Genomic DNA, 16,423 nt, shown 5'->3' with positions numbered 1-16,423 from the left:
AAATGGAAAACGGGTATGTGAAAAGGTGCTCAACATTATTGATCATCAGAGAAAGGCAAATCAATACTGCCATGAGATATCATCTCACCCCAGTTAAAACAACTTTTATTCAAAAGTCAGGCAATAACAAATGCTGGCAAGGATGTAGCTAAAAGAAAATCCTCATACACTGTTGGTGAGAATGTAATTTAGTGCAACCCCTATGGAGAATAGTTTAGAGATTCCTCATAAAACTACAAATAGAACTACTTTATGATCCAGCAATCCCACTGCCAGTTATATACCCAAAGATAGGAAATCAGAATATTGAAGAGATGTCTGCACTCCCATGTTTATTGTAGTGCTATTCACACTAGCCAAGATTTGAAACCAATGTAAGTGTCCATCAACAGATAAATGGATAAAGAAAAGTTGGTATCTATACACAATGGAGTTCTATTTGGCCATAAAAAGAAGGAGCTCCATGAGATCCTGTTATTTGAAACAAGTGAAATAAGCCAGGCATGGAAAGGCAAAGTTCACATGTTCTCATTTATTTGCGGGAGCTAAAAAATTAAAATAATTGAACTCATGGAGATAGAGAGTAAAATGATGGTTACCAGAGCCTGGAATGGGTGGTTGGGAGAAATAAGAATGGTTAGTGGGTACAAAAATATAATTAGATAGAACAAATAAGATCTAGTTTTTTAGGCCAGGCACAGTGGCTCATTCCTATACCAGCACTTTGGGAGGCTCAGGCAGACAGATCACTCAAGGCCAGGAGTTCAAGACCAGCTTGGCCAACCTGGCAAAACCTTGTCTTTACAAAAAATGCAAAAATTAGCTGGGAGTGGTGGTGCATGCCTATAATCCCAGCTACTTGGGAGGCTGAGGCGGGAGAATCACTAGAACCCAGGAGGCAGAGGTTGCAGTGAGCCAAGATCGTACCACTGCAGTCCAGCCTGGGCAACAGAGTAAGACCCTGTCTCAAAATAATAATAATAATTATTATTATTATTATTATCTAGTCTTTGATTGCACCACAGAGTGACTATAGTCAACACTAATTTATTGTACATTTAAGAATAATGTGTAAAGCAGGTCACCTTTCCCAATGTGGTTGGGCATCATCTAAGCCACTGAGGACCCGAAGAGAACAAAAAGGTGGAAGAGGGAAGAATTTTCTCTCTGCCTGACTGTGTGAGCTAGGACATTGGTGTCTTAGTTCAAGCTGCTATAACAAAATACTATAGACTGAATTGCTTAAATAACAGAAATGTATCACATTTCTGGAGGCTAGAAAGTATAAGATTAAGGTGCCAGCAGATCCAGTGTCTGGTGAGGGCTACCTTCCTGGTTTTTAGATGGCTGTCTTCTCATTGTATCCTCTTGTGGTAGAAAGGAAAGAGCACACACTCTAGCATCTTTTAATAAGGGCACCAATCCTATTTATGAGATCTCTACCTCATGACCTTATATTACCTCCCAAAGGCCTTACTTCTTAATACCATTACATTGGAGGTGAGGAGCTTAACAAATGAATATTAGGGGGACACAAATATTCAGTCCATAGGCATCAGTCTCCTCTTGTCCTTAGACTGGAATTTTACCAGCAGAACTACTGGTTCTAAGGCCTTCAAACTTGGACTAGAATTTATATCAATTCTCCTGGTATGGTACTCTGGCCTTCAAACTCAGACTGGAATTACATCACTTGCTTTCCTTGGTCTCCAGCCAGCTTGCAGATCATGGGATTTCCCATCCTCCATAATCATGTGAGCCAATTAATTCCTTACAATAAATCTAAATCTTTCTCTCTCTCTCCTCTCCTCCCCCATATCTTATTGTTTCTCTGAAGACCCTTTTTCTAATACAACCCCCTTTAAGTCTTTTTGAAATCCTTAAATACTTATTTGTTTAAATTACTTTTATACTTAACTTTCCAAAGCTCCAATCTTAGCATAACTTATACAGTCCAAAGGTGGCAAGGGTTAGCTAGGATGTGGAGAAAGGGCAATACTGCTGGTAGAAATGTAAATTGGTACAATCAATATGGAAAACAGTATGGAGTTTCTTCGAAAAATTAAAAATAGAACTACTGTATGATTCAGCAAACCCACTTCTGGGTATATATCCAAGGGAAATGAAATCAGTATCTTGAAGAGTTATCTGTACTCTTATCTTTATTTTAGCATTATTCACCAGAACCAAGATATAGAAATAACCAAAATGTCTGTTGATAGATAAATGGATAAAGAAATTGTGGTGCATATATATAATAGAATATCATTCATCCTTGAAATGTAGGAAATCCTGCCATTTTGACAACATACATAAACCTGGAGGACATTATGCTAAGTGAAATAAGCTAGACACACAAAGACAAATACTGCATCTTCTCACTTATATATGGAATCTAAAAGTCAAATTCACTGAAGCATAGAGTAGAATGGTAGTGCTACGGGCTGAAGAGAAAAATGAGTAGATGTTTTGATCAAGGGGCACAGGATTTATTATGCAGGATGAATAAGTTCTGTACATCTAATATACAACAATGTGACTATAGTTAACAATACTGTATTGTATACTTGATAGTTGCTAAAAGGCTAGATTTTAAGAGTTCTTACTACAAAAAAGCAAAGCAAAGCAAAGAAAAATGATAACTGCGAGGTGTTGAATATGTTAATTAACTTGTGATGATTATTTCACAATGTATATTTATATCAAAACATCAAGTTGAATACCTTAAATATATACAGCTTTTATTTATTAATTGTACCTCAATAAATCTGGAAGAAAAACTATACCCTGTTCTCACGGTATTTTTTTTGGAGAATAAATTTGTATTTTTAAAAATATGTTATTTATGATAACATGTAATGAAGTTACTACTTTTGGTTTTAAACAAATTGCTAAACATTTAAATTTTGTTTTAATTTTATATTCCAATACAGTGATTACTAGAAAACAATTTTCATGTAAGAGTGTAATGATTCTTAGAAGTAAATGTTTGTGAACTGCTGATAAGGCATTTGATACTTTGCAAATAATTCCACATTTATTATGTAATTTTGAGTAGTTTTATCTTTTATTAAATCAAGACATGAATCACATACTGTAATATTCACCTCTTTAATCTGTACAATTCAATTGTTTTTAGTATACTCACAAAGTTTTACAATCATCACCATTATCAAATTCCAGAACTTTTCATAACCCAAAAATAAACCTTGTACTCATCAGCAGTTACTCCCCCTATCCCTCTTTCCCGAGCCCCTGGAAACTGCTCATCCACTTTCTGTCTCTGTGGATTGACCTATACTAAACATTTCATATTAATGGAATCATACAATATGTGGCCTTTGTGTCTGGCTTGTCTTGGCACAAGGTTTTTAAGGTTTATCCATGTTGTAGCATGTATCAGAATTTCATTCCCTTTTATGGCTGAATATTTTATTGCACAAAAAGACCACATTTGTTTATCCATTCATTAATTGAGGGACATTTGGATTGTTTCCAGTTTTTGATGCTATTATGAAAAATGCTGCTATGAACATTCATATACAAGTTGTTGTGTATACAGATATGTTTTTATTTCCCTTGGGTATATACCTAAGAGCAAAATCGCTAGGTTATAGTATAACTTTATGTTTAACTTTTTGACGAACTGCCAAACTGTTTTCCAAAGAGGCTGCATAATTTTTTGTTCACAAGCAATGTATGAGAATTCAATTTCTCCATGTATTAGTCCCTTTTCATGCTGCTGATAAAGACATATCTGAGACTGGGCAATTTACAAAAGGAAGAGGTTTATTGGACTCACAGTTCCATGTGGCTGGGGAGGCTGCCTTCATGGCAGAAGGCAGGAGAAGCAAGTCACATCTTACATAGATGGCAGCAGGCAAAGAGAAAGAGCTTACGCAGGGGAACTTCCATTTTTAAAGCCATCAGATCTCGTGAGACTTATTCACTATCACAAGAACAGCATGGGAAAGACCCACCCCCATGATTCAATTACCTCCTACCAGATTCCTCCTATGACACAGGGGAATTCTAGGAGTTACAATTCAAGATGAGATTTGGGTGGGAACACAGCCAAACCATATCACTCTACATCCTTGCAAACACTTGTTATTGTCTGTTTTTTTCATTTCAGGCATTTCAGTGGGCATGAAGAAGTATCTCACTGTGGTTTTGATTTGTATCTCCCTTACGGCTAATGAGCTTGAGAATCTTTTCTGGACTTATTGGCCATTTGTGTATCTCTATAGAAATGTCTGCTAAGATCTTTTGCCTATTAAAAAAATTTTTTTTTATATTACTGAGTTGTAATTGTTTTTATATGTATTACAAATACTAGACCCTTATCAGATATAAGATTTGTAAATATTTTCTCTCATTTTTCAGGCTCATGTTTCGCTTTCTTGATTGTGTCTTTGAAGCTCAAAAGCTTTTAATTTTAATGAGGTCTAATTTGTCTAGTTTTTCTTTGGTTACTTATGTTTTGGGGTCATATCTAAAAAAAGAATGCCAAATTTAAGGTCACAAAGATTTAAATCTATGTTTCTTCTATGAGTTTTATAGTTTTGTCTCTTACCTTTAGGCCTTTGTTCCATTGTGAGTTAATTTTTGTATATAGTGTGAGGTAGGGGTTCCATTTCACTTTTTGCCCGTGAATATCCAGTTGTCCCAGTGCAATTTGTTGAAAAGACTATTCTTTCCCCCATTGAATTGTCTTGGCCCCCTTATCAGAGTAGTTTTACTTCTGCCTCAATTTTTCTTACTTCCAAGTTAGTCTTGACTAATTATGTCTTTTGCCCAAGTTCAAAGAACACATTCTCAAACAAAGAAGTAGCTCCCAGGTAATTAGAGAAAATATTTGGCAACGAAGTCAATTATGGGAAATGTTTTAACTCAATGTCTATTAAAACATCTTCTGGGATAATCAGTCACAGCAAGCTACTGGCTTTGTAAGAATATGAATAATTCTGTGTAAAAATTAACTTAAAGTTTCCCTTATCTTATGTAGACTGGATTTTCTAAGGTCCTATTAGTGGGTTGTGCTAAAAACTGTCTGATGCAGCAAATTTTTTGACTACTGCTTGGATTGGCTTCAGGTAGTTTCTTTTTTTTTTTTTTAAACAGTGTTTTTTTTTTTGGAGAAGTGTAGCCACAAAGATTAGAAATGCATTGCTGCAAAGAAATACCTGAAGCTGGGTAACTAATAAAGAAAAGAGGTTTATTTGGCTCATTGTCCTGCATTCTGTACAAAAAGCATGGTGTCAGCATTTACTTCTGATAGGGGCCTCAAGAAGGTTCTAATCATGGCAGAAGGCAAAGGGGAGCCAGCTTGTCACATGGTAAAAGAGGGAGCAAGATAGAGAGGAAGGAGGTGCCAGGCTCTTTCAAACAACCAGATCTCATGCAAACTCATGGAATGATAAGTCACTCATTACCATGAGACCAGTGCCAAGCCATTCATGAGGTATCTGCCCCCATAATCCAAACACCTCCTACTAGGTCCACTTCCAACAATGGGGGTCACAGTTCAACCTGAGATATAAAGGTGACAAAACATCCAAACTATATAACTAGTAAACAGCTAAAGAGCATCTCCCAATATGAAAGTTTACCTGTTAGCTATTATAAGAATACATTTGCTGAGCTAATGATACTAGGCAGCAAGGAGCAAGGTTAAGATGAAAAGAAGCTTTCAGACTTTCATGAGGCTTTCAGGCTTTCAGACCAAGGGACCATAACATCACAATAAGAGACAAAAATTAAGCAATAGTTTTTTATTTTATTATATATATATTTTTAAGGAACTTGTGGGATAGGGGAATAGCAGATAATTGCCATGAATGTTTTAGGTATGGAGAGAATATTGATCTTAGATTAAATTAAACTTATAATAAAATAAAATAACTCTCAAATATGTGCCATCATTTGGGGGAAGAGATGTAAAGAAGGATTATATTTTTCTTAAAAGGGGGAAATGAAGTCTGTCAATCCAACTAACATTTCTTAACAATGGTTTGGATGGTAAGGCTTTTGGTAGAACTGCAGTGTGTCAAGGCAAAGTCCCTCTATTCCCTGCCAAATTGTTTTATCAGAGTCACTTTCAAATGGATTGAGGCAGAGTAATGCAGATTATGGAGATAGGGTAAGCACTATGACTGCTTAGCAGCTACACTGTCACATAAAGGAATAGAAAGAAGGGCTGAAAAGTGTTTTTACACACATTCAAGTTTGCTCTATTTACAGCTGCGATGGTATAGTTAGAAGATGAATGTGAGTTGCTCAACAGGCTTCCTCAGAATTGGAGTTTAATACAAAATATTTGCATATTCTGAAAAAGTTGATTCAGCCTTGGCTTCCAAAGTTGTTTTGAGCTGTATTTTTTTTAATTTGTCTTTATATGTCTTAGAGAAGGTAACTGAGTATCAGATTGGTAACCAGGTGCTTTCTAAATTCCATTTTCTCTAATGTTTTACAATCCTTCTGTATTAGTCCATTTTAATGCTGCTGATAAAAACATACCTGAGACGGGGCAATTTACAAAAAAAAAAAAAAAGAGGTTTAATGAACTTACAGTTCCACATGTTAACATTTTGGTTAAAACCATTCAACAAGTCCTAGGGAGCTCCAAACATTCCCACATTTTCCTGTCTTCTTCTGAGCCCTCCAAGCCATTCCAACCTCTTCCTGTTACCCAGTTCCAAAGTCGCTTCCATATTTTTGGGTATCTTTTCAGCAGTACCCCACTCCTGGTACCAATTTACTGTGTCAGTGCATTTTCACGCTTCTGATAAAGACATACCCAAGACTGGGCAATTTACAAAAGAAAGAGGTTTAACTTACAGTTCCATGTGGCTAGGGAGGCCTCAAAATCATGGTGGATGGTGAGAGGCACTTTTTACATGGTGGCACCAAGAGAGAGAAAACTTGTGCAGGGAAACTCCCCTTTTAAAGCCATCAGATCTTGTGAGACTTATTCACTATCACGAGAATAGCATGGGAAAGACCTGCCCCCATGATTCAATTACCTCCTACCAGGTCCCTCCCACAACATGTGGGAATTCAAGATGAGATTTGGATGGGAACACAGCCAAACCATACCACCTTCCATCATAGATATATGCAAAGAAAATGTCCTCTCTTCCTGTTCCCTATGTATGTCAGTTGTTAAAGTGAATATCATACTGAGAGTAACAGTCAAGAAAGGAGGACTTCAGAGCAGGAGTCTAGCTGTTGGGAAGGTCACCTGAAAAAGGTTTAAAGTCTGTGTCAAGCATGGTAAAATAGAAGAAACACTGGCTTGGGAATCAGAAAGATGAGATCTCAGACCAGCCCAATAATTTGGGGAGAAACTTTAAACCTACCCCAAATTCTAAAATCTAGGCTTCATAGCTTGGAGAAACCACCCATTCCTATGGTTCAAAGAGTCAATGAAACAATGTCTACAAAAATACCCAATTGTATTCATCAGTTCTGGCACTGCTATAAAGAAACACCTGAGACTGGGTAACTTATTTAAAAAAAAAAAAAGAGGATCATGGTTCTGCAGGCTGTACAGGTAGCATGACTGAGGAGGCCTCAGGAAACTTTCAGTCATGGTGGAAGGTGAAGGGGAAGCAAGTATGGCTTAAATGGCTGGAGCAGGAGGGAGAGAAGAGGGGGATGTGCTACACACTTTAAAACAATCAGATCTTGCAATAACTCACCCATTATCATGAGAATAGCACCAAAGGGGAAATCCACCCCCATGATCCAATCACCTCCCGCCAACATTGAGGATTACAATTTGACATGAGATTTGGGCAAGGACATGGACCCAAACCATATCACCAAGAATCTATGAAACACCAGTACCCATGAGATATTATCAAAAATAAGCTTTTCAGATTTCCTAAGAAAATAAGGTCAATATCAATGACCACTTTTATTAATCAGGGTTCTCTAGAGGGAAAGAACTAATGGAATATGTGTATATATATTATATATATAATATGTGTATATATATTATATATATAATATGTGTATATATATTATATATATAATATGTGTATATATATTATATATATAATATGTGTATATATATTATATATATAATATGTGTATATATATTATATATATAATATGTGTATATATATTATATATATAATATGTGTATATATATTATATATATAATATGTGTATATATATTATATATAATATGTGTATATATATTATATATAATATGTGTATATATATTATATATAATATGTGTATATATATTATATATAATATGTGTATATATAATCTATATATGTGTATATATATTATATATATAATGTGTGTATATATATTATATATATGTGTATATATATTATATATGTGTACATATATTATATATGTGTATATATATTATATATAATATGTGTATATTATATATGTGTATATATATTATATATAATATGTGTATATATAATATATATAATATGTGTCTATATATTATATGTGTATATATATTATATATATAATATGTGTATATATAATATATGTAATATGTGTATATATATTATATATAATATGTGTATATATATTACATATATAATATGTGTATATATATTATATATAATATGTGTATATATATTATATATAATATGTGTATATATATTATATATAATATGTGTATATATATTATATATGTGTATATATTATATATATGTGTGTATATATTATATATAATATGTGTGTATATATTATATATATAATATGTGTGTATATATTATATATATAATATGTGTGTATATATTACATATATAATATGTGTGTATATATTATATATATAATATGTGTGTATATATTACATATATAATATGTGTGTATATATTATATATAATATGTGTGTATATATTATATATAATATGTGTGTATATATTATGTATAATATGTGTGTATATATTATATATAATATGTGTGTATATATTATATATAATATGTGTGTATATATTATATATATGTGTGTATATATTATATATATAATATGTGTGTATATATTATATATATAATATGTGTGTATATATTATATATATAATATGTGTGTATATATTATATATGTGTATATATTATATATAATATGTGTGTATATATTATATATATGTGTGTATAGATTATATATGTGTGTATATTATATAATATGTGTGTATATATTATATATAATATGTGTATATACATTATATATAATATGTGTGTATATATTATATATGTGTATATATTATATATAATATGTGTATATACATTATATATAATATGTGTGTATATATTATATATGTGTATATATTATATATGTGTATATATAATATATAATATGTGTATATATAATATATATAATATGTGTATATATAATATATATAATATGTGTATATATAATATATATAATATGTGTATATATAATATATATAATATGTGTATATATAATATATATAATATGTGTATATATAATATATATAATATGTGTATATATTATATATAATATGTGTATATATAATATATATAATATGTGTCTATATATTATATGTGTATATATATTATATATATAATATGTGTATATATAATATATGTAATATGTGTATATATATTATATATAATATGTGTATATATATTACATATATAATATGTGTATATATATTATATATAATATGTGTATATATATTATATATAATATGTGTATATATATTATATATAATATGTGTATATATATTATATATGTGTATATATTATATATATGTGTGTATATATTATATATAATATGTGTGTATATATTATATATATAATATGTGTGTATATATTATATATATAATATGTGTGTATATATTACATATATAATATGTGTGTATATATTATATATATAATATGTGTGTATATATTACATATATAATATGTGTGTATATATTATATATAATATGTGTGTATATATTATATATAATATGTGTGTATATATTATGTATAATATGTGTGTATATATTATATATAATATGTGTGTATATATTATATATAATATGTGTGTATATATTATATATATGTGTGTATATATTATATATATAATATGTGTGTATATATTATATATATAATATGTGTGTATATATTATATATATAATATGTGTGTATATATTATATATGTGTATATATTATATATAATATGTGTGTATATATTATATATATGTGTGTATAGATTATATATGTGTGTATATTATATAATATGTGTGTATATATTATATATAATATGTGTATATACATTATATATAATATGTGTGTATATATTATATATGTGTATATATTATATATAATATGTGTATATACATTATATATAATATGTGTGTATATATTATATATGTGTATATATTATATATGTGTATATATAATATATAATATGTGTATATATAATATATATAATATGTGTATATATAATATATATAATATGTGTATATATAATATATATAATATGTGTATATATAATATATATAATATGTGTATATATAATATATATAATATGTGTATATATAATATATATAATATGTGTATATATTATATATAATATGTGTATATATAATATATATAATATGTGTATATATAATATATATATGTGTGTGTGTATATATATATACACACACATATATTATATACATATATTATATATGGGAGTTTATTAAGTATTAACTCACACAATCACAAGATACCACAACAGGCCATGTGCAGGCTGAGGAGCAGCAACAGCCAGTCTGAGTTCCAGAACTGAAGAACTTGGAGTCCGATATTCGAGGGCAGGAAACATCAAGCATAGGAGAAAGATGTAGGCTGGGAAGCTAGGCCAGTCTCTCTTTTCACATTTTTCTGCCTGCTTTTTATTCTAGCTGTGCTGGCAGCTGATTAGATTGTGCTCACCCAGATTAAGGGTGAGTCTGCCTTTCCCAGCCCAGTTACTCAAATGTGAATCTCTTTTGGTGACACCCTCATACATGCACCCAGGATCAATACTTTGTGTCCTTCAATCCAGTCAAGTTGACACTCAGTACTATCCATCACACCACTGTAGTAGTCTGGATATCTGATTGAATGCTTAATTAAATAAAATCAATTACATTCTTACCTTATCTTATTCCTAAAAATATCTAAGAGAATTCAAAGGGTACACACAATGCAGAATAAAATAAATAAAAATAAGTTGGGAGAAAAAAGGTAAAGGGAAAAAAGGGTAGAAAGACAAAGTCAGAAGTGAAATCAGCACTCAGATGCAGGCCACAGGACCCTTCAAATGAACAGAGATGGACAAAATCTCTTAGCTCTCAGTTTCAGGCAGCCAGTTTGAGAAGGGAATTCACCCATGTCGTGATTCACAAGGTACCCAGCAAAACCCCTAGTAGCCGTATAGGGAACCTTATCTCTGTGGATCTTCAGAGAGGGGACTTTGTAACAGAGTGAATAGTCTTCTCAACAACACCCATATAGAAAACCCAGAGCCATACAGCTGTTTTTAAAGTCACCATTCTAAAAACTTTATGTGTATTTTCCCACTCAAACAACCTTGTGAACTAGGTCAATTTTTATCTCCATTTGAAGGGAAGAAAATTTGGACACAGTTAGCGTATTAGTCCATTTTCACACTGCTATAAAGGTACTACCCGAGATAGGGTAATTTATAAACAAAAGAGGTTTAATTGACTCACAGTTCTGCATAGCTCGGAGGCCTCAGGAAACTTACAATCATGGCAGAAGGGGAAGCAGGCACCTTCTTCACAAAGTGGCGGGAGAGAGAAGAGTGAATAGGGAAGAGCCCCTTATAAAACCAACAGCTCTTGCGAGAACTCACTCACTCTCACGAAAATAGCAAGGCAGAAAACCACTCCCATGATCTAATTACCTCCCACTGAGTTTCTCCCTCAACACGTGGGGATTATGGGGATTACAATTCAAATAAGATCTGGGTGGGGACACAGAAACAAACCATACCAGAGAGGTTAGATGACTGGCGCCAGCTACCACATTCAGTAAATGATGAAGGTGGAATTCAAACACAGGCATTCCAGAGCTTATCCTTCAAAGTGAGTCAAATTATTCAGGAAAAACTATTTCATAAGAGTCATGCAAGACCACCCATGGAAGTAGCTCTGTAGTGCTGTGGCTTAATTTGTGAGTATAACAGAAATTCTCAAACTTCAACATACACAGGAATCTCTTTCATAGTTAACAAAGCTGCACAGGGGATTTTAATTATGGTAGACCATTTGAAAACCTCAACTAGAGCAGTGATTTTTCTAACATTAGAATGAATTAGAGTCACCTGGAAGGCTTGTTAAATCAGCGATTCCTGCCCTCCTGACCCCTCCTCGAAGTTTCTGATTCAATACACCTCATGGGGCCTGAGATTTACATTTCTGACAGATCCCCAGGTGATATTCATGCTGTTGATGTTGATGAAGGCTGTTGACCACAGCCTTCGGGCAATCATCATTAGTGATATTCTAAACAGGATTAAGTATTGGTTGATAAACAGTGAATATAAAATTTTAAATTAAATTAAAATTTTATTTTCTGAGAAATATATGGTTCCATCTTTTGTTATTGGGACAAACGCTAAAAAATAGACTCAGTCCTGATGCACACTATGTGGCTTGTAGACATATGCAGGCATTCTGCTTTTTTAAGATTGGTGCAAAAGTAATTGCATTTTTGCCATTACTTTTAATGGCAAAGACCGCAATTACTTTTGCACCAACCTAATATAAGCTAAAAATAAAATCCTAAGCCCTTCAGCCAACTGAATGGACACCTCTCTTGGCCAAGGGGACCCCAGAGAAACCTTAAATACTGAGTTTCTGGCCATGCCTGGACAGGAGGTCAGGCACACCTCATTATACCCACTCCCTTTTGCAATTTAGACACAAAAACTGACCAGCATTAACATTAAAATAAAGATCGTAAGACTAGCAGAATAGAGTCTTTGTGGCAATAAGATACCAAATCATAAACATGACCTAAGGCCATGCCATGCAAGAGTTAAGTCATGCACCCCTGAACTTAAAGAATAAACTGTGTTCTAACTGCTACATGGTTTTTCTTTTGCTTTATCAGCTAAACAAGCACTGACCTTGAGATAAGCAATATTGAAAGAATTGCAGCTCACTGCCAGATGATGACTAACTGACACCCTGTTCCACAACCCGTAACAACAGCTTTGATCTAACAAGGTACTGATTCCTGCAACTTTCCCGTGATAAGAGACGGCAAACCAAGGACTGCTTCTGGCCAGTTTACACACTTGAGTGTCTTCATGTCTCTACTTCATCTTTTGACCTATAGGGCCTACTTTTAATACATTTAAATGTTAAGTCTCCTAATGGGTCCTACGTAACATGCATGTTTATTCAATACATATGCATTAGGACCACCTTCATGAATATTCACAGCTCCTCCTGTAACCTGTTGAATATGTATACTTGGCCAAGATATTCAACGTAAATCCCTGTTCCACCCTTCCTTCCCTTGAAGTGCCTGCTAATGGCTTTGACTGGAGGTTATGCTTCTTAGCCTGTAAGAATGTCCAACTTGCAGGCTGTAACCCTTTATAAGAAATAATGTCTCCTTTCTAAATTTATAAATTGTGTGATTTTTAAGTGAACACTTTCAAGATATTGGATTATACTATCTGACATAAAGTCTTATTCAACTGTTACACAGCATGGAAGTCACTTCCCACTCCAAGCAGTTTATCAATATATTCTTTCCAGCCACAGAGAAGACTCTCCCTAAAGACATTTTCATTAGTATTTATTTCTACATATTGCAAAATATTTTGAATGATGAATAGGAATTTTATACATGGACAAAGCTTGGAAGAATGTCTCAGGCAGAAGGCAGAGGCTTGGAAGTGTAAGAACACATGTTTTGTTTAGGATTGGTTTGGTTTTTTTTGGGTAGGGTCTGTTTTATAGACAAGCATGAAGTGTGATGCAGGCTGGTGTAGGGAAAAGAGGCTGATGATATAGGCTGGCATTAGAGTCTGTAGGGTCTTTTAAATTATGTAGAAAGATTGGATTCTCTCCTTTCCCAAGTGGAGAGCTCTTGATATGTCTGAACAGGAGTGACACGTTCTGTTTCATTTGAGAAGAGCCCTCTGGTGGCATTGTGGAGCATTCAGCATTGTGGAAGTTGTCAGGAATGGATACAGAGACCAGTTAGGAGACCCTCAAAATAGTGAGAGATGGTGAGAGCCTGAACAAAAACAGTGGTCATGGGGATGAAGGAGATGACAGACATTCAAAGGCAAGTAAAATCGAGAGCACTTAAGGATGGAAGGAGGGAGGGGTGTGAGCAAGAGGAAAGAACCAATGTAATGTTCACATCTCTGGTTGATGGCGGCTGGGTACCTTCTTGGTGCTATGACCAGGTGATCATATATTCCAGTTTGCCTAGGACTTTCCTAATTTTAACACTGAAAGTCCGGTGTCCCAGAAAACTCACAGTCCTGGGTAAATTAGCACAGTTTGCCACCCTAGTGATGAAACTGATATCCTGGTCCCTGAGATCACTACCAGGCCCTTCCATGGCCGCTAAACTGCCCTCTACGCCCTTCTCTGCCAAGTTTTCTAAATTAATGCATTTGTACCCTAGACTCAGTTCCTGATCCAAGAACAGATTACCCACTGGTCAGGACAGCTGCGTGACTCTAGTACAATCATCTAGGGTGCAGTACCTCTACATAGCTCCCTCCTTTCAGTGTCTGCACCCTCTCTCTCACATTCTGGCCAGAAATATCCAACAAGACAAGCTTCTCAGAAGTATCTCTAGCCCCTCTGACTTTAAATATCCTTACTTCTGGAGTCTTGTGCTCTGTGTCCTCCTCATTAGTTGGCAACAAATTATGGTGCATATATGAAGCCAGAATTAGCAGAGTTAGAGGAAGAAGAACACTAGCTTTGGAGTCAAACAGATCTGAATCTGGACTTTGAGTGAGTGAACTCAAGCAAGGTACTTAACCTCTTGAAGCTTCATCTATAAACATGAGATTGTTGTTGGAAATCAATAATATGATGGATACAGAATGCTAGCCATTCATCATTTGATTTTTTCTTTCTTAGATCTTTATAATTTTAGATGTGGCCTTTTTCCCCTCAGGAAAGAGTCTGAGATTAATTCATTGTCTCAGCCTTAGTCCTTCCAAATCCACACTCCTTCTTTTCTCAGCAGCTTCTACTGAGACCCCAGGATGGCTGTTGCTGCATCTGCCCAGGACATAACATTCCTGTAGGAGAAAGAAGATTGATTGGGAGGAAATATATGAGTAGTTTCCAATACTGCTATGGTCACAATAACTCCATATATGTTTTGCTGAGTGTCTGATTATGGAATCATACATGCATTCACCCATGTTTTGTTCTGATGCCATTTCCTTTCTGGAAAATATAGTTCTAATTTTTGAAAAATTATTGAAGGATAATTCTTCTTTCTTTGGAGAAATCAATGATACAGTAACTATAACTGCTAATTCTTCTTACTCAGACAAATGCATATTTCAAAGTATAAAGGAAGAATTGGTTGGTGAAGCTGAAAGTAACATGCCTTAAAAAACTGTTTATGTCCTTTTTAGTATTTATGCTAGTCAAGGTGTAGAAAGCTTCATATAATTAGCTGAATAACCTAAACTTCTGGAAGGTAGACTTTAAATATTTTATTGGAAATGTGGTTTTGTGTTCCAAGACAGGAGATGGGTAAATAGCATCTTGGCAGTCAACACCATAAGTGTTATTACTATTAACTCTGTATCAGTGAGTTAGATGTCAATCTTGGGGAAGATTCTAGAATGGATTACTGAAAGGAGACAATTCTGTAGACCCAAGTGTGAAAAGGTAAAATATCTTGGGTCCCCAAAATCACTAAGGAGAACTGAAGCTGGAAATTGCTTAGGGAAAACCTGCCTCCCATTCTATTCCAAGTTATCCCTCTGCTTCCTGAGATAGATGCATATCTGATTTCCTCCTTTGGAAAGCGTAGTCAGAAACTCAAAAGAATGTGATAGTTTGTGTTTCACCTACCTGTGACCTGGAAGCTCTCTCCCTGCTTAGAGTCTTCCTGCCTTTGCTTCAAGTTGTCCAGCCTTTCCAGACTGAACCAATGTCCTTCTTATATATATTGATTGATGTCCCATGTCCCAAGCTGTGTGTTGACCACCTTGGGTACATGTCATCAGGACTTCCTGAGGCTGTGTCATGGGCACGTCCTCAACCTTGGCAAACTAAACTTTCTAAATTAACTGAGACCTGTCTCAGACTTTTTTGGGTTCACACAAGTTAATAGTAGTACCCAAAAGCTTTCTAGTAAAAGAATTTCAACTTGAAAGAACATACTTGAAGAAGGGAACCTGTTGAGTGTAATATCAATGATTTTAGATTAAAATGTAGAGGAC

The sequence above is a fragment of the Pan paniscus genome, chromosome 6 (genome assembly GCF_029289425.2).
Source record: "Pan paniscus chromosome 6, NHGRI_mPanPan1-v2.0_pri, whole genome shotgun sequence".
NCBI classification, from domain to species: domain Eukaryota; kingdom Metazoa; phylum Chordata; class Mammalia; order Primates; family Hominidae; genus Pan; species Pan paniscus.
This window is presented reverse-complemented; position numbering follows the sequence as displayed.